The following is a 26144-nucleotide window of genomic DNA, read 5'->3' on the forward strand; positions in this document are numbered from 1 at the left end:
CACTGCTTCTGCTCATATTTCACTGCCTAAAGCAAGCCCATTGTTACACCCAGTTCTGTGCACTGAGGAACATGTCATCTTCCTCTCTGTTTCAGGAAGGGGACAGGAACTGCAAATGTGATGGTCCCATGAGTACCAGTTACTGAGACTCTGAGTACTGTTGCTTCAACTCAGTGCCCAGGTATGAATATATCACTGAGTTGAGGTCAAGTCATGCTACTCTCATTTAATCTCTCCTTTACAAAGAGAATATATGTGCACATAACATGTGAATGGTTCATTCATACCAATGGACGGTATAAAATGGTTTAAGGTCATAGGTTCTGGGCCGTGTAAAGCTCAAGTTCTGGCACTACCACTTGCTAGCTATGGGAACCCAAGCAAGTTTTCCATTTCTCTGTGTCTGAAAGTCCTCTTTCCTAAAATGGGGGGATCAGTGTAGCAGGACATCAGGAAGAGGCAGAGATTAAATGAGATGACATAGATCATTCCTGGCACACAGTAAACACCATACAAATGGTAGAAGCCATTATTATGGTTGCTGCTGCCATTGTTTTAAGTCTCAGCAAAACAGAGAGCCTCTCAATGAGCTTTTTCCTGCATGAATTGGAACAACAGCTTTCCAAAAGGTCAATCCCATACACTCACCCCCAGAAACACATCACCTAGATTTGCACGAAAGAGATCAATTTGGCCCAAAGTGAAGTGGAAATCGGCAGTTTTCTTAAGTTCTTAAAGGAGTGAGTCAAGTCATATAATTAACATGCAACATTCATAAGCAATAATCATTATAGGAGTGGAAATATTAGCCCTAAGAATGACACAGAAGGCATGATATCTGTTTTGATGTTTTTGAAAGTTGGTTTTCAAGTCAGATCTGCATGACACTATGTACAACGTATTACTGAGCAAAGCTTAAGACTTGGATTTTACTGTTTTCTTAAAATTTGCTTTATCCCCTTTTCCCTTCTGGGGGTCCCATGGAGCTGGGAAAGGAAAATGCTACAGAGAAGAGTGCAAACGACTGGTCCTTGGTAGTGGGTTTTTTGTTTGGTTTATTTTTGTTTTGGTGGTGGGTGGATTTTGTTGTTGTTGTTGTTCTGTTTTCTGAAAACATTCTTGTTTTCTATATATCTATTTTATGGAGCCTCTAAGAGACATAATCCCTCTAAGAGACATAAGAGACATAATCCCACCTAGGTATATAAATATTTATAACCCCATATGCAGAACACTGCAATAATAAAATGTAGGAACATTTTTTAAAACATCGATAACTTTAATTTGGTGTTGGCAATTAGGATTTTCAAAACACAGAGGCTATGAATATATGAGTACCTAAATTGATCTCCAATGAACCATCTTTCATGAAACATATGCATCTTTTACGCTTTGTAAACACCAAAGGCCTTGAAAAGCAATTGCTCAACAAATAATTTTTTAATGCCACTTTTTCATTACAACAGCCCAAAGTCATCAGGTAATAGACAACTAATGAATTTCTTCCTCAGGTTAAAATTTTAAATGAAACTTTCCACGTCAGGAATTTTCCTCATGACATTAAAATTCAAATAGTTTTATGCATAAGTATAGCCTTCAAAAAGTAATTGGTAATAAATGCAGCCAATGCCTTGCATTATTCCCAACCTAATTTTCAAACTTGATTTTCCAGTGTAAAACTCAAGACAAAACAATAACCAATCATGCAGCTAATTGCTATGAAATACGAAGGCATCTTTCCACCAATTTATTTTGTAATATGGTTTGGTTTTATTTACCTCTGATGCACTTGAAACATTACAACTTGTTTATTCTTATGAGAACTAATGGTAAAACAGAGTCTTAATCTGAGAACTAGAGAATCGGGTTTCTTTTGGCTTCTTTACTGAATGATCTGTCGTCCTTTCCTGAACAGCAAATAAAAGGCTTCTTTAGAGGCTAAAAGAAGGTAGGTAATCGCTCACATAATGAGGAGATCTATCCCACCCAGTGGAGACAGGGAGTCAAGCTTCAACCGTAACTGATCTTTAAGGAAAAGAGCAATACGGATTTGACTCAGAATTTATATATCTCCCTTGAAATTGATGAAACTTATAAACTTTTAAGTTTATAAACTTATAAACAACTAGATATTCTAACTTTATTGTGTCTAAAAATCTCTGTTTTCCTTGGCCGCACAGTTAAGATTCCCAACCCCATTTTTTGTTCTTTTTTTTCGCTTCAATCAGGTTTTGGGATTTTTTTGAATAATTAACTTAGATCTATTGCTGACAATGAAACACTCACAAGCCCATTTCTGCTGGGCTTCATAAATGCAAGCAAGAGAAAAATTTTCCCTATTTTTTCCATCCAAAGTCATTTCAAAACAACAAATTCTTAACGAGCTCTGTCGAGAGACTGCCAATCAAGTAACTCTTTAGCATTTCCCAGTTATGAAAGCCATGTTCATATCCAGAGGCACACACAATTTTAAAAGGTTATGAAACCCCCAATCTAGTTTCCATAAACTCATTCACTTCACATTCCAAATGCCAGAAAACCCACTAACCACAATCGTCTATGTTGTCAGGTACTAATGGGTTCGTTATGGCAATTATCACATTATAGTAAAGACTGTGCTCACTGGGGGTGGTATTCTTCAACAGTTCATGAGTCTTAAGAGAGAGGACCATGCTTATTAATCGTGGCACCCCTGGATCCTCGCCCAGATACAAAATGGGGATGCAAAATTGTTGGTTGAATGAATAAGTCAACAAACATTTATTGCGTGTCCACTACATGGTAGTTACTGAAGAGATAGTAATGAATGCAGATCCTATATTTGAGTACAGATGACAAACTGTAGACAAATATTTACATGAACAAGAACAAAATATCAGATAGTGATAGGTGTAATGAAGAGAATTAAAATCAGGTAACAGGGTTGAGCAGTAGTTCTCCAAGAATGATCTCCAGATCAGAAGCAGCTAGTGATACGTCGGCGGCCCTGGGAATGCAGGGGGAACAATAAAACGGCCGCCAGACCGCCATCTTCCCCCTACCCAGGACTTTCCTGCCAGAAGGACATCTGTCAAGGACATGTCACCTTGAGTAAACCAAAACTTACATGAGAAACAGAAACCAGCCACTTTAGGACCTTCCAACCCCCAACCTCTAACCTTACCAAATATGGTTATGAACCCCCACCCCGCCTTGGCCCAATAAAAGCCCACTCAACCCCTTCCTGGGGGCGACTTCCCCCACTCTCCTCTCCTGAGTTCCGGAACCTCGCCCAAGGGCGCCTTTAATAAACCTTGCCTTGCGCCTATCTCGCCTCCTGTGGCGTGTATCTCTCCTGTAAAACCTTACAGTTAGGAACTTCTTAGAAATGCTAATTCTTGTGTCTCATCCCAGACTCACCTGAATCAGAAACCCTGGGTAGAGGGTAATCTCTACCAAGCATGGCAGGTGATGTGTGATCAGGGTTGAGGACCATTAAGATAGAGCTCCACAGTAGCTCCTTTAGAGAGACAAGCAAAGATTTTGCTAGGACCACATATCTCTCTAAGAAGTGATATTTCAGGTAAGAGCTGGATTTTAAAAAAGAGGCAGCCATAGAAAGATCAGGAGGGAGAGCATCGCTCCAGGCAGAAGAACCAAAGATCACAAATTCTAAAACAAGGACAAGCTTGTTGAGTTTAAAGGCAAGGAAAAAAAAAAAGACCGCCGTGGCTGACATCGGGCACAGAAAAACTTGCGTGGAACACTGGAGGTGACAGACAAGGAGGAAACCCTCTTATCTTTGTTGAAGGTCATGATGGGGACTTTGGGTTTGATTCTCAAAGGGTTACGATGTCAGGAAAGGTTCTGAGTAAGAGCATAGCATGAGCTAAAGATACCAGAACAAAGGACCTACTTGATAATGCACACAGGATGTATCACGGGCCCCATACATACATTTCTGAAGCTTCTTTTGTCGAAACAAGTATTGAGCTCTTCCAAGAATGAGAACGAATTGATTCGCTGGTTTGAGATGATCAAGTTGGGAACCCTTCTGTGGGCTACACCTTCCCATGCCATGACAGGTGAACCTGCTTTGGAGCAAGAGATTTTCAGGGAAAATTATTCCTAGGTCGGGGCGCCATCCCTTAGCTGCTACACACTTTCATAAATACTGCTTTGCCAATGGGCTTCTTCCTAAACTGAGAGCAAAATCTAAAGCTGTCAATGGATAAAGCAGGGTGATGCCAAACTGAGGAAGAAAAGAGATGAGAAATCTTTTGATCTCATTCATCTGGTTTCCATAATGAATGCTGGATCTTGAGCTTCTGGGGGAAAGAGGGCTAGCAGAGTCCCATTTATGAAAGAAAAAACATCGCTAATTAACAAGTATCAAAACCACCAGCTAATTACCACTACACTAGGGAAACTTTTTAAAAACGACAAATAAATAGCCAATGGGCCTAGTCCTCTATTAACGCCAAAATAACTAAACATAGTTGTTTGCTAAGAGCAGGTTTATAATAACACTCTGTGCCCTTATTTTTCTACCATCTGTAATTATATTTCATTAAAGTAGTTGCTGTTCTTCCAAAATGTAGCATCTCTCATACTAGAGAAGACAGAAGCATGGACAATTTATGAACCTAGAAATTCTAATTTTATTCTGATAGTTGCAGTAATGAATAATTTACATACTAATGTTAATTAGATGAATTAATAATTTTTCTCAAGTGGCAAGATTATTATTAAAATAGTTCATCCTTAAGGACACTGCCCCATTTCTTTGTAGTTCTAACCAGCAGTGGGTTTGCGAGGCCATCAATTTTTACCTCTTGTCTCTTATCTAGATCTGCTATCTATTAAAAATAAATTCCAGCAAACCTTTTTTTCCTCCACACATTTGCATGTAAATTAGAGCTCTCTTTCAGTAGTAGAAAATTTCTTTCTTTTCATTCTAAATTACTGGTCTGTTAATAGGTTTCTGCATATTTGTTTTCTGATTCACAGCTCCCCTCATTAAAAAGAAAATACTTTGAATGTTATTTGGTTAGAGATAACTGGAGAGAAATTTGTAGAAATGGTTTTTAAGATTTTAAAAGATCATTTACTTTGGAAGAAACACATGGAGGCATGACAGAAACACCTTTTTTTTTAATAAAAATTTGAGAATGAAAACTAAAACCTACCTATTGGCATTCAAGTGATTCAAATATTGCTGTCACCACTTTTTCCATAGGATTCCATTAATTCCCTCAATATTTTACAAGGTTTCACAGAGTCATTCTAAAGAGTGTAGTGCACTCAGATCCATCTATCAATCCTTACTATATAATAAATAAATGATGTCTGACTTACCCACGAGGGTAAAACAGTAACAATAATAATCTCTGATTCTGAATTATTTACAAGCTATTTAGAAAGATGAGCTAATTTCTAAAAAGATAGCAGATACCACAAAGGGGTATGTGCTATGCATCCAATAAACAATCTCTTGGATATTGATTTCTGAGCATCGCTGACCACTCGAACGGGCTGGAGACTTTCCAGAAATACAGATTCCCAAGCAACGCCCTTTCCCGAATTCCCCTGAATCAGGCTCTTTGAGGGGAAGGCAGAGGAAACCAAGTTTTCAAATAGCTACCATGATCACCACGAGACATCAGACCGACCCAGTCCATGAATCCCTGCTCTGGGATTTCAGAGGAGGCAGAATCTCATTTCCACCAGAAAGGGTCAAGGAGGACTTTTTAGGTTAGTTTAGATCAGGGGAGGGTGACAGTCCAAGTGGTGTGACCTGTCTGAGCAAAAGCAATGATGGCCGTGAGCACAAAGGGGAGGACCAGGGCAATAGGGCACCCCACCCTCGGTCCAGGCTCTGGAATGCGCAAGCTGGTAGGGGACTCAGTGTTGCCTTAAATTTGCAAATCCTTTAAGGGCAGGTGTGTATGAGAAGCTAGACAAGAGCTGAGAAATATTAAGTGCTCTCTTCTCCAACTTATCAGAACTTTTGCTTTATACCTTGACACTTCTTCAAATGTAATTACTGTGTCATTGGTTTCCAAGCCCAACACCCATTAAAAAATAAATATCCATGCATTCCTCCCAGTTAAAAGTTGTGATTACGTTTCAGTATGTGTATAATAATTTATTCTATATTTTTAATACATACTACACTATATTATATATGTTGTACCACCTGAATTAAAAATAGACCTTTATAAAGAGAACTTTTTAAAGAACTGAACATCTTAATAGTTGTAAATTTAATTTCATATATTTGTGGTAAAATACTTCTTTTGTTCCCTAAAAATTATTATAAATATTTTATGGGGAAAAATATGATTGAATATGCTTTATTATTTTTTAAAAATGTATATGGAACAACGATTTAAAAGTATGATTCCAAGCTAAATGCTGGTTTTCCATGTCAGTCAAGGGTTACAAAGACATCTCAGAAAGATACATGGAGGGGCGCCTGGGTGGCTCAGTCAGTTAAGTGTCTGCCTTTGGCTCAGCTCATGATCCCAGAGTCCCACGATCCAGACCTGCTTCGGGCTCCTGCTCCGTGGGGAGTCTGCTTCTCCCTCTCCCATTCCGCCTGCTCATGTTCTCTCTCTCTCTCAAATAAATAAATTAAATTAAAAAGAAAAAAAGATGTGTGGATCCAAACAGAAGGACACTAGTAGCCATATATCCTAGATGTTGGTGCTCGTTTTCAAGTCCAACTGCCAATTCAAATAAATAAAAAAAAAAAAATCCTGCTTTCTTGATAATCAGTTCACCAGTTCCATAAATTAAATAGCAGATATCTTTTCATTTTTAAAATGAATAGCAGATTTTAAATGAATAGCAGATATCTTTTTATTTTTTTAATCTTTTTTTTAAATTTATTTTCAGCATAACAGTATTGTTTTTGTACCACACCCAGTGCTCCATGCAATCCGTGCCCTCTCTAATACCCACCACCTGGTTCCCCAAAACTCCCAGCCCCCCACCTCTTCAAACCCTCCAGATTGTTTTTCAGAGTCCATAATCTCTTGTTGGGTTCACAAACCCAACAAAAATCTTCCTCAGAAATATTTTTTCACATGTTAGAAATTCTGCCTCCATGTTTTTATTTTTATTTATTTTTAAAATCTTAACCGCCCACCCCCAGATTCATTTTTAAAAGGCCTTTCCTACAAGTTTCTCTTAAAAAGCATGTGGCTTCTCACTGTTAAAACATCACCATTACCCTGAATGGACAGTCTAAACTCCCCTCACACCCAAAGAACATCCTGGGAGAGAGGGTGGGACAGTTCCCAACAGATTTCACTTAACCTTGGAATACGGTGGGGATTATAGATCCTAGAGGTAGGAGAGGAAGAGCGCTGGCATTTTCTTGGTACGTGTTTATGCTTACACAATCATTTGCTATTTTCAATCTATATTTTCTTTGCAAGAATCTTATTCAGTCTTTTGCAATTTTGTGAGGGTGAAAACCGGGTAGCATTGTCTAGAAATCACTTCAGTGTGCATGGAACCTGCATTCCTTCAGCAGTGACCCAAGAGGCCAGGCACTGCTACCCACACTCTAACTGAGGACTTCCACTCTTCCCTCCCTCGTCCTCCCTTTACCATGCGTGGAGTGCTACAGGGCTGACTGCCATGCATAAGAACTGGGTAAAGATGCCAAAGTTGATTTCTGTAATAATTATTGGTAAAGATCCGTTCCTACATGTGTAAACCTAAGTATAAGTAAAAGCCGTACGGTTTTCCTCGGCCACCTGCCCAGCCCTCCTGGGCCCCGTTAGGATGTAGGTACCCCACTGTGGCGATCACTGAGCTGGGCTGGTTTGTTATCACTGCTCAGGGAAGGTATGTGGCAGCAGAGAGCAGAGAAAATGATCTCTTCCTTGTTTGGGAATTTCAAGAAGGAAGCCCTTGGAAGAACAGTAAAGACTCCGAGCAGGGCCCACAAATTTGGGGAAATAAATGATAAGTAAAAGGTCTGCCTCTCTACCCGGCAGAGCAGAAAATACTCCCCCCGCCCACCCGAGAGAGAGAGAGGTGGGGAGGGGCTAAGAGAGAGGGAGAGAGAGAATCTTAACCAGGCTCCACGATCGGTGTGGAGCTGGACGTGGGGTTCAATGCCACAAAACCGAAAGTCAGACACTCCACTGACGGAGCCACACAGGTACTCCTAGAAAATACGTCTTTCGGCTGGAGGAAGGGAGAAATTAAAGTGGAACGAACAAGAAGTCTCTAGGATGTTAGGGGTCATGGAAGGAAAGCCCCAAGCCTGCTCCACAGGTAGATTTGCAGAATCCTAGAGAAGAGAGAAACTGTGCTTTGAGAAACGTGATTTCCCCTGAGCACGGACCCGAGAACAGGACTCCCAACTAAGACGTGAATCCACTGTATTGCGATACCCACACATTTGCAAGATGTCCTGAAACTTCCTTTAGAGATGAACTGAGATTTAACTCTTAATCCTTTCATCTATGCTACACTGAATTCCAGGATTTAGGAAGCATGCCCTGAACTTAATGCCGAGGACCATTTTACGAGGTAGATGTTCGAAACATACCTGTTGAACAGTTGCCCATCAAAAACCATGTCGAGTGTTAGCTGCTTAGCATCTCCAGGTCTCCAATATTCAGACCATGTATGGCAGGGACAATCCCCAACACGAATAATGCAGGGAAGATGAAACATTGAGGAAAGACTAGTAGTCTACATTGGCTTGAGTGTTGTTTTTAGCTTTACAATAAAAATGCAAGGTAACATGTATTGGAGTAAGGTCTTTGCTATGGACTTTTCCATTTGGCTCTAAAAAATAAAAATGAGTACTCATGTTTGGCCAATTAAAAGTCTGAACGTGTGGTGCCCCTTCAGTACACCGGTTTCTTAGGCAACTTTGGAAATGCCATTTGCCTTGCAATGCAACTTTCGTTACTCATCTATCCTAATTGTGCCATCGACCATGTAGCTAAACTGCCTGTGGACATATGTAATCACAAGATTCACCTGTCCAAACTGCAGGTTCATAATCAGGCTCTACTGCCCGCACGATCAGCCTTTCAAATGAGGAAGGATGTGGTTGCATAATTCAATGCATCCTATTTAAGAAAAATTCAAGGACATAAACAAGACCTCCTTCGGACAAATTCATCCTGTATGGCAAAGACAAACTGTGGGATAGTGAGAAATTTTTAAAATATCTTGCACCTTTGCTAGAAGGTAATTGGAATGACCTAGCTGCAAAGATGTTCTATAATTGCTGCTCTAAGAAGGCCAATAATACCCCCTCAAAGCACACCAGAGAGGGACGATGAGCACCATCTGGCCTGTTTTCCAAAACAGTTGGTCACCACAGCTGATGTTAATTCTAATGTTCATTTCTTCCGAAATGAGGTGGGGGCTGGATTCAGTCGTCTCCAGAGACGTCCTGAGGCTCTAGCTCTTAATCATGAAAAGATCTTTTTCTGTTGTCTGTTAATGTTTGTCTTGCTTAAACATGGTGATAACTTTAGTGTTTTTTCCAATCACAAAGTCCTTCATGGTCGGAGCAAAAAATGTGGGATAACAAAGGAAAACATAATGAAATGAGTAAAAATTACCCATAATCCCAGCACTCAGGAAAAATGACTTTTAATATTGGTTTTTTATGTGTATCTATAGGATATGTTTATTTCTCTCATTAATTGATTGATTAAGATTTTATTTATTTAGTTGACAGAAACACAGCGAGAGAGGAAACACAAGCAGGGGGAGTGGGAGAGGGAGAAACAGGCTTCCTGGCGAGCAGGGAGCCCAGTGCAGGGCTCTATCCCGGGACCCTGGGATCATGACCTGAGCCAAAGGCAGACACCAAGCTACCCAGACACCCTATCTTTCTAAATAAATTAAAATAAAATTATATTTACTGTGTTTGACTCATTTTTATCTACTACTAAATATCGTAGATATTTTGCATGTCAGTAAAACAACTACCAGCAATAGTTACGATTGTATAATTGGAGTGCATGGATGGATCAGAACATATTAGCCATTCTCATATTGATGAAAATGACATTATTTTTAATATTTTGTCATATCATTCTTTTCTTTCAAAAAAATCAGCTCTCATGAGGTATAAATTGCATGTCATAAAATCTATTGGCTTTCAGCACAGAATTCAAGGAATTGCAGAGATACAAGCAAATTTTCTTCTAGACAAAAATGCATGCACATGGAAAGTTACTTTCTTAACATAAATTCCTAGAAATGGAATTACTAAAGTATGCATGTGTCTTAAGATTTTTTAAAATATGAATTACTAAGATGCTGTCTAGAAATACTGTGCTGGGAAACAGTTCTGTCTGATCCACAGAACACTTTTTCAAAGACATAGTCAGGAAGGCAACTTTGGAAAGATCTTCGGTGTAAGTCTACAAATCCCTGCATATTCTGGTCCTTGCATACTTGTCCAGCACCACCATATGCCTGCCCCCTTGTGCTCTCTGCTTCCCACAATATGTAGTTCTCACCCACTCAAGGTATTTGCAGACTCTTGGCCCTGCTGGGCTGGGCCTTTTGCAAAGCTATGCTCCATCGGCCAGTGTGGTGGATCTTTGCATCATTCATGTTTCCACCTAAAATGTCACTTCCTCAGATGGCCCTTCTGTAAACCAACCCATCCAAAATGGACCCACCCAATGTTCACAAGGCAGGCACGATGTTTGTTTCCTCCAAGGAGCTCATTCAACTTAAACAGCTATTTGTTGGTTTATTCTTTTTTCTTTTGTCTTGTCTAAGACAATGATCGAAAGGGTAGGGAAGTTATATGTCTCTTCCACCTCTGTAACCCTAAGCACCCACCATGAAACCTGTGCAACAGATGTCATACATATTTGTTGAGAAAAAAAAAAAAAAAGGATAAATGAACAACTGAAAGGTATTTACCAGCATGTGCCCTGCACATACAAAATCAGCTGGACAAATTTAAATTTGATTATTAGTGTTGCAAGTCCATAAGTCTCAAATATTACTGATACAAGAAAGTCTAGGATGCTGATGGAGCAAATTTTCCTCACATCTCATTTCATCTTCAAATAATGCTGACCTGGGCTTCTGCTCTAAGACACCGCAGAAAGTGTGTGATCAATTTCACTGAAGATGTCCATGTTGCTAAAGATTCTGGACCTTTCTCTGTCCTTCAGTAGCAGTTGACAGAGTGTGCCCATTCTATCCTTCCAAGACATTCTCCTTTCTTCACGTCTGTTTTCTTGCTACCTCTCTCGGGCTTCTTTCTCAACTTCTTCCTCTACCTGACCTCCAAACAGGGCAGTGCCTTGGGAATTCACCATCAGCCCTCTTTAGCCTTCTAACTAGAAAGGTCTTATCCAAGCCATATTCCTAAATATTGTGTACGTGCTACGATGCTCAAATACTAGTCTCCTACCTACGGCCCTCCTCTGACCTCCAGACACATCTGTACACCTGAAGACTACTTGACATTCAACTACTATCTTCCACTTAGTGCACTGAATGCAGAGTTTCTGATTTGAGCCCTTACCCTGTCCTTCATCACAGGTATACTCAAGGTCCCTTCCTCCCCCAGACTTCGCCATCTTGTTGAATGAAAGTTCTAGCCACCTGCCAGTCATGGAGTTCTTGATTCCTTTCTATCATCAGTCACGTTGATCTGTAAATGTATCTCGGAAATCCCCTGCTTCTCTCCATCTCTATGGCTGCCCCTGTCATCATTTCCCATCTGGACTGTGGCGAGAGTCTTTGGACTTCTCAGCACGTTCACTCTTGATTACACAAGAGTGAATCTTTCCCCACAGAGAAATCAGAAAGACCTTTACAAACTGCAACCCAGACCACACCATTCCTCTGCTGAGGAGTGTAACTGTCCTCTGTTCTTTGGAAAATAGCCACACTTTTTATCAGTGGGGACAAGATAACTATAGTACACATTTTCTACTAAAAAAAAAAAAAAAAGCAGGAATGAAGAGTACAGTTGAATTAGTAATCTGTAATTTCTCTAAACTCCAGATGATCACGTTGTGTGGGCTCCTTACTCAGGAGATAGGGGATGCCCTTGATTAGAACCCATTTATGCTCCCTGGGTGGGGCTAAGGAGCTCTGTGGGGTCTCTTTTATAAGGAGACCAATCCCACTCATGAGGGCTCAACCCTTATGACCTAGTCAATTCCCTAAGGTACCACTTACTAATATCATCACCTTTAAGGGGTAGGATTTCAACAGAGGAATTTGGGGGGAGACACAAACAATTCAGACCATAGCAGAGCCCTAATCCTCAATGTGAAGATATTTGCATATGGGGCCTTTAAGGGGTTCATTAGAGGTGGATGAGGCCATGAGGATGGGGTCCTCATGATGGAAGTAGTGCCCTGATAAGAAGAGATAGCAGAGGGTTGCCGTCTCTGTCTCCCTTTCTGAGTGTACACATCTTAGAAAGTCTGAGTGACCACACAGCAAGAAGGCAGCTATCAACAAGGCAGCAGGAGAGCTTGCACCAGTATCCAGCCATACTAGGATTCTGGTGTCAGACTTCCAGCCGCCAAAACTATAAGAAATAAATTTCTGCTAGTTCAGCTACTCAGTCTATGATATTTTGTTGTGGAAGCCCAAGTCAGTTAACACAGTACGTTATTATTCAGCCTTAAGTTACCTATGTGAACAGGCATGCCTACCCATCTCTGGTATCTATGATAAATTCAGGATCAAAAGGACCCATGGGGAAGGACACCTCTGTGTTGCAGGTGGGCCATCATTTGCATTGGGAGATGGTTAGCACTATCCCTTACCTAGATTCCAACGGACCACCTTGCCCAAGTTGTGATAAGCAAAAATGTCTCCAGACATTGCCATGTCTTCTCTGAGTGGGAAAAACTGTACTGGGTTGAGAATCATGCATCTAAACTCTTCTCTGGCATCAACCCCTTTGGGGAATACCAGTGTGGTTAATGTCTTCTTGCAGCTAATTCATGCTCTTTGATGTTTCAATCTGTAAAAATGGCAAGTGCCTTTAAAAAAAAAAAGTAGAAGGACTTCAACACTGACAAATTTTAAGCAGTCACCATTTCAATGGAAGTTACAACCTGTGAACAATGTTCTTTATAATTCAATTTTTCCCCCAATCTGATACAGCTGCAGCAAATCCATGGGTGGCCCTATCCTTGCTGATGGCAGACTTCCAAACTCAAAGAAATCCATATGTGGCACCACGCCTTGTCACTAGTGCCCTTAAGGGAAAGAAAATTTACAGTGGTGGCATTTTTTGACAGTCTCTGACATGTCTGATTTCACATATTTCAAAAAATGAGTCAGTCACAGTGGACTCAGAGTTGGCAAATAATTATATGGTAACTGTTGCTAGTCCTGATAAATATGACAACTTCCATTATACGGATCATTGTCAACTATTTGAGAGCTGTGTGTAGTAGGATTGCAGCTATTTTTGTTAATTTCATATTTAGAAAAAGTCAAATATAAAGCCCAGATGTGCCATTGGATATTATAGATTTCCCTGAAATTGTAAAAAAACTCTCTTCTTCCTCAAATGCCTATCTTCTCAGTAGGGGCAGGACTTTACAGCAGATCTGATCAGAGTTGAGAGATTAGGTCTTTGACACAACCATCTCTTCTTTTTGTTGCTGTTAAGATTTTATTTATTTGAGGGAGGGAGAGAGCATGAGCAGAGGGAGAGGCACTGAGCAGGGAGCCCGACATGAGGCTGCATCCCAGGACCCCAAGATCATGACCTGAGCTGAAGGCAGACGCTTAATCAACTGAGCCACCCAGGGGTCCCCCAACCATTTCTTCTTAGTCACACTGCATTAATCTACTGATGGGCTGTCACTGCGAGCTCCGTGAATCCTTGCAGGATGGAACATATAAACCGGAAGATGTAAATACACCTGAGAAAGAGCAATTTCATTCCACATGACCCTCAACATACATTAGAAGGGCAATTTCTGAGTTCCTGCAAGTATTTCATCTTCCACCCCAATTCTGACTGCTGTTGGGTGAAGAGTTATTAGAATTTGTTCCCCTAAAGGAGGAGGCTCTAAGTGCAAGTCAACAGCACCCAATTTTGTTCTCAGTGGCCACAGAGGAGGGGAAAAGATTGCGTTTCCCCAAACATCCTACATTTGGCAACAGGAAACCAAATTCTGAAGCAAACCTTGACAATAACCTTTCTGAGCACAGTCACACACAGGCACATACACATACCCACAGAAGCACAAGCCCATACACACTCATACACACACATACACAAAGAGGCATACATGGTGCATACACACTCACACATGGGCACACTCACACACAGGCACACACAGGTACACACAGACACATTCACACATACTCACATGCACACCCATGCCACATACGCACACTTGCATACACATACACACACACATGCGGGCACACACAGAAGTACATACACACATGCACACTCAAACATGTGCACATACACACTCAAACATATACACAACCGCACACACACACACACCCACACACACACACACACACACACACACACACACTGTGGGCCCTTCCTAATCTTGCTGGCAACCCACAGACTTGTCTCTCCCTCCAGGCCTCTTCCAGTGAGAGCACCTGAAGGAAGCTACGTGACGAGGTCCAGGCAGTGTGATCAGGGCAGAGACGCACTTCGCGATGGCACTCCGGTCTGCTGAGAACTAGTTCTTGATGGAAGCACTGACACACCTTTCACTATTTCTCCAAGGGCAACTTTCCAAGTGTGAAATCCACCATTTACATTATTTGAATGATCTAATGCACCCGCTGGGGACCTGAGAACCCATTCTTGGGATGGCAGCAACGGTGGCAGGGTGATAAAGGGCAAAATCAGCTTAAAATGTCCATCACTGAAGAGACACTGGAGGAGAGCTTTCCTCGACAGGCATGTGCTGTGTCCTTAGATGCACCAGACACCCTTCCCCGTCGAGGGTTACCAAGTGGGCTCTGGAATTCCACCCAGCTTGGCAACTCACTACTTGCGGGAATTTAGACAACTCTCTTCATCTCTTTCTGACAGTTTTCCCATTTCTCAATATTCTCATCTTTACATATCTCCACAGTTTTTGGAAGGATTATTCCAAAGATAATTACTTCACATTTCCTAGAAGCATATGTGTCAGTCACTGTGCTGAGTGTCCTGGAGACTTTATTCTTTTGAATTCTCACCACAATCCCATGAGGCACATATTACTACAGTTCCCATTTTACAGACAAAACCATAAGCAGCAGAAAGGAAGAAATAAATTTCCCAGACTCCCACAGCTGATCTGTGATAGGGCTGAGGTAGGACTCCAGACCCAAAGTTTCTCCTCACCCCACTCTCCACCACAGCATGTAACGTGGTGCCCAAGCTTAACAAATGAGAGTTGTTGTTGTTGTTAGTATTGTTATTCCCTAGAATTTATTTTCTCTGCCTGCCTCACCCACTAATGAAATAACTCTGCCTAAATGCAATGGGCTCTTCCTATTTTTAGTGGAATCTGGGTTAATTGGGATTTTTGTTGCTAGTCAGGGCATTCAAGTATTTTAAAATGACTTATTATAAACATTCCCAAGCAGAATATTTGCTCAAGGCATATTTTCATAAGGCCGCACCTGTCTGCATTGGCCCGGCTGCCCAGCCAGTGGGCCCCAGGAAGTGTAACAGATCTGGGCTCCCCAGAACCATCTCGCTCCCCAGTTCTCACAGCCAAACTGAGCCATAGACTGAACCCTTTTCCAAACTCTGAAAATAATTTCATAAATCGTTTATCCTTGAGAAGTGTTGACTCTGATGGAGTCTTTAAAAGGTCACATGTTTTTAAAACCCAAGCTCCCAAGTTTGGACGCTACTGATCGTTCTCATTCCTGGCCCTCCTCCCCATCAGAAGCCCAGAGCTTACTCTGTCGTCACCATCCCCACAGCTGGGACAACCAAAAAGGACTCCAGATACTGCTGAGCATTCTTGGGGTTGGGGTGAGGGGCAAACCTCTCCCTGGTTGAAAATCACTGACCCATAGCAATCTTTTGAAATGATTATTTATATGACTCTCTATGGGATGCCTGATCAACTGTGGTCCTGGTGTTTCCCACGGTGCTGGGTAGGGCTGAGGATAAGGGACAGTGCCATGTAGCGCCACATCTGATTTTGGACCCAGTGCCTGCATTTATAAGTTAGTATATATAGTATATAGTACATAAAATTTATACTGCCTAGCATCTGGTTCTATACTCCTCTACCTGAAGACCTACTCTTTTTGAACTGATATGATACAAAGTTTATCATCAACATATTAATATTTAGTGAAGGCTTCCAATAAGCCAGGTGCAGTCAAAGGTTTGACATACCTTGTCTTAACCAATCTTTGCTCTGAAGGTGTCTCAGGGACCACCATCTCCACCATAGAGATGAGGAGGGTGAGGTTTAGACTCGGTAACTTGCACAAAGCCACACAGATGGGACAGGGCCCTCTGACTCCAAGGCCAGTGTTAAGTATGATGCCATGCCTCTTAGTCATAATGTAACTTAGCCATGAGTTCAACTCCATAGATAGAGGGGACCAGAGATAGACGGTGGAAGCTGCCTCTTTAAAGATTTTTTTTTCCTTAAATAAGCTGTTATTGGGCCCTTACTATGTGCCCACAAGCCTCCAGGTCCTAGAAGTACACGAGTGAGAGCATAGACACTCACATTATGGTGCAGAAACTACTTTTACATCACCAATCCTGACGGCAGTGTTCCCCAATTCTGCCTCACTTTTGCAAAGCTCTAATTGCTGTCCCCATAAGTATGAAGACATGACTATATCTCACCTTCGTGCCTATCGCCATTAGGATCCTGAAAATGTGCATAGTATCATTCAATTTAAAGACTGTACAAGAGGCTAAAGAAAATCTTGCCCAAGCAGCATCACGTAAACCTTAGAAAATGATCCTCCTCGACCTTGAGTGCAAGCTTCACGCAATTCCTTATGTGCCGCAAGATTTTTTTTCCCTTACATGTTCAATCTCCAGCTTCAGCTCTAGATAGGAACGTCACGGCCTTCTCAGTATTGATGGATGTGCAGAACTTTCTTTTTTTGCCTGAGATTCACTCGGGCACAGAAGTCTGTAGAAAACCAGAACATTTCGTGCATAGAGAATAGGACCTCGTTCTTTTGCAGGTAAAACTCCTCTGGTATCAATGGTGGGTGGAGAACAGAGTTAAACTGCGGGTAGCCAATTCCAAGTAATTACTTAGCCAATGGCATGGAGTGGGATTGACTAAATTCTGGTGCTTAAGTGCCAGTAAAAGAATGAGTTACAATTTGTCTATCCAGGGGCAAGTCTGCCAAGAAATAAGAAAGGGCGAGAAAGGGAGAGGCAGGAAAGGAAGGAGTAAGGGAGGGAGGCAGAGGGAGAGAGAGAGGAGGAAAGAGAGAGAGCTCCATCTGAGTTCCCTGGGAATAGGATGAACAGATTGTTAGCATATGAAAGGGAAAGTCAGCTAGGTGGCTTTAAAAAGCTTTGGCAACAGATTCAAACCTGTTTAGGGACTCTGAGGTGGTAAAAGGGGGGAAAATGATGCCCTAGCCGTATTTGGAGAAAATCTATATTTGTGTATTTATTGCCGCAGGAACTCAAATGTCTTTTTACAGTAGTTCCTAACATTTACAGACAGAGCAGAAGTGTGAACAGTGGGGTGGCAATTTGTTTCTCCCTCATAGGCTACAACTCAATTTGGGGGGAAAAAAATTCTGCTTTCAGGAGGAACTAGATTACATTCCCAATGGCCGCTCTAGGCAAGTTGGATTGTCTGCAGTGAACACCTCTCATGCCACTTGGCAAGTGGCTGGTAACACAGCTATGGCATCCCTTCTTCACAGTGTTTTCTGAATATACTAACTTCATGTTAATGGGGTTTTTTTTATTTTATTTTTGGTCAAGTAAGTTAGGAAATTTGTCTGTACTATTTGCCTCTGGAAAGTCACAATGCATGATAGCATTTTAAAGGCTCTGGAAAGTCCTGCAATAAACAGCAGTTTGACTTTTATTAAGGTTTACCCAAATCTGTTTGAACAGAAAACATGTTCCTGATGACCCATTTTGTTACACTGTATGGTCTATGGCTAGTGTTCTAGAAGCATCTTAGGAAATTGTGGGTTATAGGATTTGTTCTGCTTTCTGGACGCAACTAGTTGTATTCATACAAACCAAACAGACCTACACAGATTAAACAAACCAGTAATCATTAAGCTGCTTTAAATGGGTTACAGAAGGGAAATGAGTCAGTCACGTAAAATGTCAGTTGCCAAATCATAATGGTTACAACTTATTAAGTATTCATGATGCACAGGAAATGGACACCTCAAGTGTTTCATCGGACCCTAAAGATCACAGTAAGAAATAGATAGTTTAGCTCCATTTTACAGATGAAGGAACGAAGGCTCCGTGAATTTAAGAAACTTACCTGCAGTCGTGTGGCTAGAATAGGGTAGATTTCAGATTTGAATTCAGATCCCAATTCAAGTCATGAGCCTGCAACTAACTGTCTTACCCCTTTCTTTTCTAATATAGCCACTTCTAGTACAGCCACTCAAATAAATAAGTCACGGACATGAAAATACAGCACAGGGACATGAAAACACACTGCATGGGACAGATGGGGACTACACTTACCGTGGTGAGCAGTGAGTAATGTATAATGCTGTCAAATCACTCTGTTGTACACCTGAAACTAATGTAACATCGTATATTAATTACACTTCAATTAAAAAAGAATAAAAAAAGTTTTTTTTTAAAGGAGCACGAATGAAAAAGCACTTACTTTTGTTGAGTTTTGCTCACGTGTTCTCTTCCAGAAGGCCCGCACCCTGCAATTCCCATTTGGTACGGATTCCGCACCTGGAAGGAGAACTGGTTTTACACGGAGCATACACCGGTCTGCCCAAGGTCAGGAGCTCACATTGTTTCCACTGCATCACAAAATCTCAACCAAAGTTACTCTGGGGGAGTATGATTAAAATCTAGACCTAAACTTCAATATCTAATTAGGGAAAAATAAAACCGTGATTTCATAATCATAGCCCAAATCTATGTAATATGCTACCGGAGTTAATGAAATCAATTGTTTAGGCCATCATTATACATACCTTTCAATAACTTAATTCTAAACTTTAAGAAATGTTTCTAAAATTTATTTCCTAAAGAGATTAACTCAAACCTTCCCTGGATCTGTAAATACATGGAAGAAAGCAAGGATTTTAAGAGTCTACTTCCCGCCCCCCTCACCCCCTGCCGACTGATGAGGGTGTTGGATAGATTTTTTCAATTACCTAAAAAAATGAGGTAAGGTCTGGTCAGCACAGTGATCACTACCTTGAAAGGGGAGACCAACTTTCTAGTAAGAGGCAAAACCTAGAGAAGGAACCCTTACAACAACCATAAAGAAAGCTATCTAGGCACAATGTAATAGAATTTACTTCACATTATAACTCTAGACACCTATCAATCACTCATCATCTTGGATGTTGTATAAGAAAATTGTAAATCCAACTCACCCTTTGGAAGATGACGCTATAGGAAAGATCTTCCTGAACATGGCCCCTGGTGTGGAATAAACAAATAAATCAATTATCATCCAAGAAATATGTTATTTTCGCTACTTAGAATCCCCTTTTTCTGGCAAAAGCACATTGGATCTGCCTTACATCGAACACTTTCCCTGCTGGGGAAAGTGCCTTGCCTTTCCTGATTAAGGGATGGGCATATGAGGCAACTTAAGCTCATTAGACTTTTTTTCCTTTGAGTATGGAATCCTAAAGAAAAGGATTCAGAAACAAAACAAAACACAAAACAAAACAAAACAAAACAAACAAGTATAGGCTGATTAACTTCATTGGAGGCGCATCAGTTCTGGCTATGACTCTCCTCCCCCCATGAAGTTTATTCCTTCTTGTTTTTTGTTTTTTGTTTTTCCCAAACTTGTTTGTAGAGCTTCTCTTTGGAACCTGTTAGGTCCCTTCTTGCCTTTCAATGAATTGTTGTTTTTTTTTTTTTTTTTCTGCTTAAGACTGTAAGGTATACATTCTGTTACCTACAAGCAAAGACCTGTAACTTACGTAGTTCCAGATGAGGAACGTCATAAAGGTATAATAAAGAACTTGACAAGAGAACAGAGAATGAAACCAAACAAAGATGTCTCCATAATCATTCCAATGGACATCATGGTGTGCCCACAATTAAAAAGACAGGCAAGTACATTAACTGAACAAGGAAGAGTTAAGTCATAAGTTCTACCTTCCTTTGGAGATGTAAGGGTCCTAGGAGTTTGCTTTATGTGTGGTGAAATTTCAAGAAGGGAATGTATACAAAGAAGGAAGCAGAGAGACACAGGAAGGTAAGGGAGGACCCTGAGTCTTCTTTTTGTAATATTTCCATTTTTTTTTATATTTATGTCGAAGTACATGTAAAAATATTAGAAAAGAAACCGTTAAAGTAAGTAGAAGTCCACCTCTCTTTTAACTACTTCCTGGTATGAGTTTTCTGGGGCTGCCACAGCAGAGGGTCACAGACGAGATGGCTTCCACAAGAGAAATTTATTTTCTTACAGTTACAGAGAAACTAGAAGTCCAAGATTTATGTGCTGGCAGGGCTGGGCTCTTCTAGGGCCAGGAGAGAAGAATCTGCTCTGGGTCTCTCTCCTTGGCTTAGAGATGGTCATCTTCTTCCTGTGTCTTCACAATGCCTTCTCTCTCTTTAATCGTATGTAGTACATCCAAATATCAGACTCTTGCAAGGAGAAAAGTCATATCGGATAAGGGGTCACTCAAGTGATGTCATTTTAACTTAATTACCTCCTCAAAGACCCCTTTCCAAACATGGTCACATTCTGAGGTACTGGGGGTTAGAACTTCAATACACGATTGCAGGGGCACAATTCTGCCCATAACCTACATGTTCCCCACTGCCCACCCATGTTCTCTAAAGGTCACCCTGTTCTGCAAGTTTGTTCCTTTTCATGTAATAATTTTATGTGTGTATATACACACATGCATGGCTTTTGAAGAAATTATACAAAGAGGACCATACCATACACATTTTATGCATCTTTGCCTTTTCACCCAAAGCTCTATTTTGGAGATTTTTTTTTTCCCATCCAAACCCATGCAGACTCACATTATCCTTCTTGAAGGTGTAATCTTCTTGACTCCACCCTTGTTAAAAGTCTGGATCCAGCACACATCCTTCTTTGTTTTCCAACAAAGGAGTAGAGCAGTGAGGTTTCTTTGAGTGTAAGTAAGAAGAAATTACTCTAGCAACCTAAGCAAAAGAAACTGCATTCCAGGCTGCTGGAAACATACTGCCTTGCCCCTATCAGGATGGAGGACACCGTGGAGTGGGCTTCCCAAAGACTGAGGAAGCTCTGGAGGGTCAAGAAGTAAGCCCTGCTTCTGAGAGCCTGCAGAAGGTTCCATCTGCTTAGTGAGCTGCTGCTGAAATGAATGAACTCAGATCCTACCCTCTGCAACCCAGTGACACCCCACATGTGGCGATCAAGTGCTGAAATACTGCGGGTCCGAAAAGAGTTGCACCATAAATGTACAGCATGTATCCAATTCCAAAGACTCCGTACAAGGAAAATAATGTAAAATTTTGTAAATAATTTTTATAATATTTACACATTGATGATATTTTGGAGACATGGAGTCAAATAAGATATAGAATTAAAATTAGCTAGACTTGTTTCTTCTTACCTTGTTTTGGTAGCTATTAGAAAGTTCAAAGTTATATGTGTGGCTTGCGATGGTGACTTGATTCTACTCTCTTAGATCACTAGTCATTTCTTCTTTCATTGTTGAAAGGCCAAAACGCTGGTGTAGAGTCTAGTTGGCCCAGACTACATCACATGCCTGGCCTCTTGGCAGTACCCGTGTCGTACAGATTTGTGGGCTCACTGCCTCTGTAGGGTGGCCCACAGCTGGGAACAGTAATGCCTAAAAGGAAATTAAGATAGTCAGAAAGAAGAAATTGATGGTGGGTGGCAAAACCCTGCAAGTGCCCAACATTAGCAATTAATGCCCGACACATACTGGGCCCTTAAATTGTTTCTGTTGGAAGGAAGGCATACATAATGAGTGAACAAATATGGCGCAACTGTGGTTACTCTCTCCTCTCCCTGTGACCTTCTTCATCAGGCCCCCACTTCCACCCTGGACCTAGAAGAAGCCACATTTCAAGTTATAAACAACTCTATGGTGTTGCTTGCATGAACTACATATCTAGAGCTATTTCTCTGAGTTGCCATTTTCCGGAGAAATGCGCTAATTTCTGTTATGACTCATCCACTTCTGTTTATGCATTCCACTTTCACTGAGCTTGTCACCAAGTCACTTCTGAGACCTCCTGTTTCTCTCTGCACACACACGCCTGTAGGGATCGCATCCAGTCTCATAGCTTAAATATCAGACATCAGATGATACTTAGATTTAAATATCAGATGGGCTGATCACTTCCAAATTCATATCCCTAGGCCAGACCTCGCAAATTCGTGATGCTGCCAGATACCCAACTACCTACTTGTCATCTCCACTTGGATAACGAATAGTACCCTCAAACTCAACTTGTCCAAAATGGAAATGGAACCACTTCCTCCTGCAGCCTTCCGTCTTCAGGGAAAGGACAGCTCTTGCCTTCAGTTGGTCAGGCCAAGAACTGGAGCTCCCCCTGGTTCCTCCTTCCTGAGGCAGTGCACACAGAATCCACAGGAACTCTTCTCAGCTCTGGGGTCAGACATAATGAGTCCGATCACCTCCCGCCATCTCCGATGCCCCACTTGGTCTGGGCATCCTCATTTCTCCAGGATTGCTGACATAGTTTCCTTTCTGGTCTTTCTCTTCACCTCCTGCCTGCTAACAGTGTCTTTCTGACCCAGTCTCCAGAGGGTTCTTTTTCTTTCTAGTTTACAGATACATGATTGTCATATGACATCGCATTTGTTTTAGTTGTAGAACATGATGACTTGATACAAGTATATATTACAAAATGGTCACCACAGTAAGTTTCATTGCACATCTACCACCACACATAGTTACAATTTTTTCTTACGATGAGAACTTTTAAGTTCTACTCTCTCAGGGCGCCTGGGTGGCTCAGTCAGTTAAGCGTCTGCCTTCAGCTCAGGTCACGATCCCAGAGTCCTGGGATCGAGTCTCACACCAGGCTCCCTGCTCAGCAAGGAGTCTGCTTCTCCCTCTATGTGTCCCCTCTGTTTATGATCTCTCTCTCATGCTCTCTCTCTCAATTAAATAAAATCTTTTAAAAAATCTACTCTCTTAGCAACTTACAAATGTACAATACAGTTGTGTTAACTACAGCCATCATGCTGCACATTAAATCTTCAGAACTTAATCACCTTAGAACTTAGAACTTTTGGCCTCTCTCACCCATTTCCCTACTCCCAACATCCCATCTCTAGCAACTACCGATCTGCCCTGCTTCAATGAGTTTTGTTTCTTAGATTCCATCTCTAAGTAAGATCATACAGAATTTGACTTTCTCTGACTTATTTCACTTAGTATAATGCCCTTAAGATCCGTCTGTATTGTCACAATTGGCAGGGTTTCCTTCTTTCTGTAGTTTAATAATATGTGAGATACATATCACATCTACTTTATCCATTCATCCGTTGATGTACACTTACTTTGCTGTCCATGTCGTCCAAGTCTTAGCTATTGTAAGTAATGCTGCAATGATGTCGGAGTGCAGATGTCTTTTTAAGAGAATTTCCTTTTAGGTGATAAGTTATGCCATGTCACTTCTCTATTTATGCAAGGCACCCCATTTCACTCAAAATAAAAGCCAAAGTGCTGACAATGGCCTTCAGTGCCATAAACGATTCAGTACCAGCTACCTCTTCCCTCTCTCTCTGCCTTCCTTTGCTTCTCCCCCACTTGCTGTTGCCTCTACAGCCATACTGGCCTCCTTGTTACCTCTCAGACATGCCAGGTGCACGCCTTTCCCATGTCTCTGGCTTGTTCCCTTCAAGTCACTGCTCAAGTAGCCCCCTTTTCAAGAGGACCTCCCTAGCTACCATGTTTATTTATTTACATTTTAGAAAGATAGTCATTGATAAGGAGAATTTTTATGACATTGGGTTGATTGAATAAAAGGAAGCAACAATGCTGTGTATTCATCAGAATCAATCATTGTTCAAAATACACTCATGTGTAGGCACTGTAAAATAAAAAGTCTGCAGGATGAATATTTTAAAAAAAGGAATTAATTTCTAGGGGCTCTCATGCCTCATGCCAGCCATCTTGATCATATCAAATCTGATTTACTCTTCTTTTTTCTTTTGTACTTCCCACTTCTGAACATACTATTTTGCTTACAATAACATTCTAATTTACTTACCTAATTACATATTGTTTTTGCCTCACCTATCCTGTTCTAATGTAAATTCCATAAAGGGATTTTTCCCCATTTTGTTCATTGATATATCCTACATGTCTACAGCAATGCCTCGCACGGAGTAAATGTTCACTAATTATTTGCTGAATGAATGAGTAAATGACCCTGAAATCAAGGCCAGGAGTTGACCCTCAAGGAGTCTACAATCTAGTATATTTGTCTTCCTAGAAACCAATCCCCTTATTAAAATTACCTTTTGCGAAAAATGAATTTCCATTCTCATCTAGGATGAACTGTTCTTTACCCATCACAAGAGAGGAATTGGTCAAGGTCATTTGAAGGAGAAAATGGGAAATATATATTTATTTTACCAAAAGGAGCTCTGTTGGCTGTTCTCAGCTCCTTTCCCGCCAGCAGAAACCTCAGCCCCTTCTCTATTTATGTTGCCATGTTAGAGCACCTGATCTTTGTAGGAACTAGATAATGACCTATAACATTAGTGGGACTCCACTGCTGCATCTCTAACGTGGAGAAAATGTATTTGCATTTTATGACGCTGAATGCTCACCCACTTCATGACCTTACCATCTGTTTCCATCTGTGGAATATTCCAAACGACCAAATAACATTAAAATCACCTAAAAGAGTTTCTTTATTAGTGATAAACTTTTACAATTCAATTTAAAAAGTTTATAGTCCTGAACGCTGTGAGAACTATGATTTTCTGGAGCACCGTCCTGCTCTTTATCACTGGGGTCTGACAGCAGCTCTGACCTTTTCTAATATCTTTTACTGAAAGGAGAAGATTTGAGGAGTAAATAATAAATGACAGAGGCTTTATTGATATTACAATGTGTAATATTTAAAACTGGTTATGGTTATTAGAACACGGGAGACGATGCCTTCGTACATAATCATCTGTTCCCTGTAGGCCAGCTTCTTTCACTGATAAAACATCTTTTATGAGTTTTAAAACTTGCAGAGCCAATAAAACTCTGCAGGAACAAGCAAGGGTGCATGCTGCTCAACATTTCATCAGAACTGTCAGCCCAGTTCAAAGGCTGGACAGGTTGGAGCTGCTGCTGATCTCAGAGAAGGGGAGTACAGCTGGGTGGGCAAGCTCCTGCAGAATTTTGCCCCTTGGAGGGGCAAAACTAACTCTGTGATCCCATGGAAGATTCATTTTCTCTTGGTTGCAATGAAGGGAGCACTAGTCCAAGGGTCTGTCCATGGGCATCCTTGTTCACAGTCAAGAATCTTAACTAATGGAGGAAAAAGAGCGTCTTTTCCCTCCCTCTCCCAACACACCACCCTTTGGGTTGGTATCAACACCACTTCCAGCACTGATAAGCTTAAGTTCCTCTTAGACCTCTGAGAGCCTTGGGTAAGGGGAGAGCTATCGGAAACCTCAACTGTCCACTGCCTCTAAGTACGTCCGGCTCCACCCATGTCCTCACACCCTCATCTGGCTCTTCCTTTTCCTTATAGGACCCGAGGCATAAATCAGATGCCAGAACCACTTTGGAAAATCTGACCATTAAGCTATTAGTTTTAACCATTTAACTACTACACCTTGTAACACAGATTGATTTCAAGTAAGGGAAATGCGTCCCTTCTTATTGTTTGTCCAACTGTTTTGGACCTTTTTTATTCTTCCAAATGAATTTTATAACATGTTCAATGTGGAAAAACCCTGTACAGTGTGATTCCAATGAACACGTCAATTCATAGATTCACTTGGGGGAATTTG

At 41.1% G+C, this 26144-nt stretch overlaps 1 long non-coding RNA gene across 2 annotated transcripts in view; it reads right to left on the reverse strand.

The window, feature by feature from the left end:
* The window catches only part of LOC116880117, a 35330-nt gene extending 13531 nt beyond the window's left edge, over positions 1 to 21799 (reverse strand). Inside the window, exons 1-2 of one of the 2 annotated variants that reach the window (XR_004385163.1) lie at positions 21739 to 21799; positions 18810 to 18886 (exon numbers count right to left, since the gene is read on the reverse strand). This is a non-coding gene — a long non-coding RNA (uncharacterized LOC116880117). Of the gene's footprint in view, positions 1 to 18809; positions 18887 to 21160; positions 21314 to 21738 lie in introns of those variants that run through there. The other variant, XR_004385164.1, reaches the window with a different exon arrangement.
* Positions 21800 to 26144: the final 4345 nt, after the last annotated feature.

Source organism: Lontra canadensis, unplaced genomic scaffold (genome assembly GCF_010015895.1).
Source record: "Lontra canadensis isolate GAN:19392208 unplaced genomic scaffold, GSC_riverotter_1.0 scaffold65, whole genome shotgun sequence".
In the NCBI taxonomy this organism is placed as follows: Eukaryota; Metazoa; Chordata; class Mammalia; order Carnivora; family Mustelidae; genus Lontra; species Lontra canadensis.